Below are 5,428 nucleotides of genomic sequence, written 5' to 3' on the forward strand. Positions count from 1 at the left end.
GCGTCTGACATGGGTTTTTTTTCTTTTAGCCTAATTGTATTTTTAATTATTTGGCGGATGGTTTGGAGCCAAGACACTGCAATCAGTCAATGTTTGTTGGTTAAAATAGAAGTAAACACTAGGTTAATATAAACAAAGGAGCGCTCTGGTTTATTGCCTGGGGATAACGCTGGCATTGTTGCATGGATCCTCATCCGAGGGCTTTGAAGATTGCTCGCTCTATTTATTTTTCTAAAGATGGGTAACTTTGTTCTATTTGCTCAGCTTCTTTCGGGCTTGAGTAGACGAGAGGTAGAGTGCAGTGAAGGTGGGTCTGGCTCTGATGGGGCCTGGAGGAAAAATGTGTTTTTGGATTCTGATCTCATCCAAAAAATGTCCTGCATTTCAATACCCTTAGATAGCTTACACGTTCGAAATGCCAAGGAACCGGAAACTTTCGCTCCAAAGTCAACTCTGGTTTCATTAGTAATTATTTTAAGACGGCATTCAGAGAACAAAACAGTACTTTATGGAGCAGAGGGAGACCCATGGGGAATTTGGGGCTGAGAGAGAGTTCAGCCCACCATCCCCACTCTCACGCTGGATGTCCTGCGATGCAGGCGAGGTGTTCAGGCAAGGTAACGGTGAGGGGCACTACCCCGGGGAGGAAGGAGGGCTGCCCTCTGAACGATGGCAGCAGCAGCAGAGCCCGGCCACTGCTGGGGAAGGCAGGTGCTGGGCCTGGCAGGACCATAGAGGGGCTGAGCCTCGCTCAGAAGAACCTCTAGCACCCACAAAGGCAAAGTCTGGGGAGCATGTGTCCCCCACAAATTTCTTCAGGTGGTAGAGGTGTGTGCTTGACCCCATTTTACAGACGGAAAAACCAAACCACAGAACATGAAGATAAACGTTTTACTGACAAATGTGAGACCTGGCTTTGTCCTTTGGACCTGACCTGGTATCACCTTGGTTTTCTGTCACAGAGTCACCGCCTGTGCCTGTGATCTGCTGCTACGAGTTCTGTAGATCATTACAAATAGTATTAGATTTATCACTTTGGGATGTAACGCGCCAATCCTGGCAGCACGATTTGAAAGCACAACAGCTACAAGAAGCATATGTTCTGAGAGTCAAGTCAGTGGGATTTTTTTTCCTGCCAAGGACAATAATTTTTTTTCCTCTTTTTTTTTTTTTTTTCAAAATAAACATCACGCTGGAATGTGCTGCAGCAAATGGCTTGGGCTCTATTATATTTCATGCAGCTTTCTAAACAATTTTCAACCCTGCTGGCCCTGTGTCAAACAGAAGGCAACCAACAATAGCAAAATCCCATTGAAGCTGAGAAGGTTCCTTCCTGAGGTGAACACGGCCAGAAATAGTAATCTTGGCTCTCTTTTCAATTTGGCATTGGGGACTAATAATGCCTGTTCTCCTAATGGAAATTATCTAATTTCATCCAAGTGCAGCTCCAGAGAGAGCTGGGCTGACGCACAAACAGTCAATATAACAACATTCTTCTTGAAGAGCTGAACAATGGGGCTTTGGTGGGACCGTGATTAACAACGTCAAACTAAGAACAAACAGAAGGTGTAAAAATAGGCATCTGAGGAGTTGACACAACGGACTATTTTTCATCTGTAAGGCCAGAGGAGAATAGCTTGTTAAATTGTATGCTTGGAGCACTTCATCAGATGTTGTGTGGAAGGACAAAAAAAAAAAAAAAAAATCCCATTTCCCATCTGGGTCTGAATGTACTAAGGAACTGCACATGCCTTATTAATATAAATCACACTAGGAGTATAATTCCCATTAGCATTAAAGAGCCATTTTTCAATTAAATACTCTTGCACCGGGAACACCTAATGGGAAATAATGATGTTTGCTTCATTTGAAGAGAATAGTGAAATACAGTGTGGGGATGGAGACAGTAGAGAGCCATTTCTTCCCTCCAACGCTATGGGTTTTCGTGGCTGTTTTAAGACACCCCCTTCCCATCCCCGCAGGGCCATACCCAGCGGTGGGGCAGAGGCTTCCAGGGATGTGGGGAATGGGGATGGGGGCAAAGGGCTGCTCCGGAAAAACTGGAGCATCGCTATGGCCACAGCCCTGTTCCCCCCAGTCCCCCCAGGCTGGGCGAGGGAAGGGGTCCAACCCCCCGCCCCTGCTTCCTCCCCAGCCCAGCCTCACATCTGGAGAGCGCTGGGATGGCTTCGGGCCACCTCCACCCCCTTACCAGCATAGTCCAACCTCACCCTGGAACTCCTTGCCGTCCACCTAAAAATAACACTCCCCAAAAAAACCAAATTGCGGCCCCAGCCATTATTTATCCCGTTTGGATGAAAAGCATCGCTCCCTACATTTCCCTGTAATGTTGAAGCCGCAGCCAGACTCAAAATGTGCCCGGTACATTAAAAAGAAGAAGCATTAGAGGTGGGTGAAACCACACGAAGCTCATTAGCTTTAGTGCCTCGCCGGCTTTTCCCAGGGCTCCAGCCCTTGTCTTCCCAGCCTCTGGGCTGCTTTGGTGTTTGCTCCGCAAGGAGCTGCCTGTGCCTGGGAGAAGGCTCACCCCGTGTCTGTGCGGGCACAGGCTGGCTCCTGAACCTCGACATCGCCTTGGTTTGACACCCAGGGGTTTATTCCCTTTCCCCACCCTTGGCACCGCAGCTCCCTTCTGGCGCTTAATGAAAGGAAGGTCTAGGCTTGAAACCTTAGACAAAATTTCCACCTCTGCTTAAGCAGGTATGGTGGGGTTTTTTTTAATTTTTATGAAATCTCCAGTAGCCATTTACTCGCCATTAGTTTCAGAGCATGAGAGGGGAGATCTTTGTTTTCGTAAAACCCCTAGAAGTGCCCTGGGGCGATGGGGTTTCACGTGGGACATGACACAGTTAACTCAGCTCCGCATTGTGGCCGATGGCATCCAGGAATGACCCGGCTCCCCCTCACCCACCCCACCCTACCCCAGGTCTGCGAAAACCGTGTCATTTTCTTGTTCTCCTTCCTCCTAACAACAATAAAACGGATGAAACCTATGGAAATTGCTAGCAATGAGAGAGAAGCACACCAGAAGTAATACACTACTGCATTGCCCTCAGCTCTCACACCCTGTTGGTCCCCAGCTCGCCCAGAAACCAGCACCGTTCTCCATAAGACAGTCCCAGTGTCCTCTCTACACCCCAGTCCTGCTTCCCACAGCCCGGCCCCAGGCTCAGCCCCTTCCCTGCATCAGCCGACCCCTTTTTCACCCTACTTTTTGCTCCTCCCAAACCAGGTAGGAACCCTCTGGCAGGTCTCAAAACACCCAACGTGTGAGGCAGGCTCCTGGTAAGGGACATCTCTTACCTCCGGGCTTTCTTGGGCAGCAGCATCTCAGAGAAAGGAAGGCAACATGGCTCGATGGCCAGCCCCTGCCACTCGCCTTTAGGCAACGCTGCCGCCTGGCTCTGCCGGGGACCTGGGCAACATTCAGCATCCCACGGGCACCCAAAACATCCATGAAGGTCCAGGCAGAGGAAACCTGAGAGGGTAAGGGAAAAGCCTTGTGGCTGAGCTCATCCCCAGCAGTTCCAGTGGCAATGCACCAAGACCAAATTTGACCTGGGAGGGATGTTGTTATTACGGATTTTATTGTCAGCTTGCGCTAGAGGGTGCTGCTCCGTCAGTCTTTGGGAAAGATCGCAGTAACGAGACTGTCTGCGATGTCGTTATTCCTTGCAGAGTTGGGCTGAGACTCGCAATGTTTTGAGATTCGTGTTACCATTCAGCGTGGCCTCAGAATGAAACAAATTGCTTAGCTGGGAAAAAGAGAATGTCTTGGCTTGGAAAAGAGTTTCTACATCAGAGGAACAAGGGTAAACATTAGGGTTAGACACAGTGACAAACGAAAGGAGAAACAGGGCAGCCTTGCCTTTTTTCTCTCCGCTTCACAATTTCAGGGTGAAAGGATGGCCCAAGGAGCTAACTGAGAAATTAGAAGGAAAAAAAATAAGGACAGTGAATGCAGGCACGGGAGATAATGAACCTTTGGAATTCACTGCTGCAGGACAGATAATCAAAATCTCATGATAAAGTTTTCTAGAAGAAATAAAAGCCAAATACATTTTATGACTGCCACAGTCTTTTGGCTAAGATAAGGGTAACCAGATCCCAGGCACTGAGATACAAAATGATGTGTTAGAGGTATCAGTAGGAAATGACTTCCCCTGTGTGCCGGGCGGCTCCGCTGACTGCACCTCCTCTGGTTTTGTTCCCATTTGCCGCAGGCGCGGAGGGATGGCTGTTGCTGTAGGCAGCATCCCAGACCCACAGTTGGGAAGGGGATATCAGCTCCCAGAGCATCTCCCCACCCTCGCGCTGTGCTTTGCAGGGAGGGGACCTGGTTCTTCCGAGACCTGGTGGAGCCTGGCGTGGGGAAGCAGTGAGCTGCCTGTGGAGCCGAGACGTGATGGCTGGGCTTTATTTAGGGCAGATTCAGTTCCAGTGAGGGAAGCAGGTCTGGAGGGTGCTATGTACATGCAATGTAATTTGGCATCCTTGTCTATTGAGCCGTAAAACTCCCCTGACTCCCACTTCCATTTGGCATCCACCAGAAAGCATCTCCCTTGGGCAAAAAGGGAGCACTTTTTTTAAGGGCCATGATGGCATTATTCTGCTGGGATTTTATATATGCTAATAGCAAGGAAAGAGCTGGTTTCAAAGCTGGACTGATGTGTACCTACTGCATTTAAGTCTACTTAGAGGATGAAAGGAGGGTTGGAAGAAAAACAGTAACTGTTCTCAAATCCAGATGAGTTTTACAGGGTAATTTTGTTCTAGAAACTTGACTTCCTTTAGGGGTTGATTTTGCCTTTTATACAGCTGCATTCTGATAGCTTTATTTCCAGCTTCCCCACATTTCTGACCACTGTCGGCAACAAGGAGGAAAGCGTTTCTTACTAAAACTTTTATTAGGTAGTTATTAGTATTTCCTTCTTTGGTATTGAACGGCTTTTCTGTGCAGTGACTTTAACATACTGCTGCTGGAGGGGCAGCGGGCCTAAAGCATCACCTTGGGTTTGTAGAAATAGATGGGGTTGCTCTGACCAAACCATCGGGGTGACGCCCTACTGTGGGAATAAAAAATCCCCTGTTCGGTTTCCAGCTGTACTTACACCTAAATGTGTTACTTGCTCCGAGACATCCTGAGCCTGCCCTCAACAGTTTGCCACAGGTAAGGAGCTTCCCCTTTGGGTCTCAGGTGAAAACAGGTGTAATTATACCCTCTGGTCAGATTTAGGAAATACCCCTGGGTGAGCCTTCTGTGCTGAGAGTTGGATCGCCTTCGTTTTGTGCAATGATGCTTGTTTTCAGTCGCTGTGCCCTGTGCAAACTAAACCCACCATTTGCACACAAACACTTCTCTCCCCGGCACATCGGAGCAGGGGGTCAGCTCCTCTGCCTGTCACGT

This window comes from Numenius arquata, chromosome 2 (assembly GCF_964106895.1).
Source record: "Numenius arquata chromosome 2, bNumArq3.hap1.1, whole genome shotgun sequence".
Classification (NCBI taxonomy): Eukaryota; Metazoa; Chordata; class Aves; order Charadriiformes; family Scolopacidae; genus Numenius; species Numenius arquata.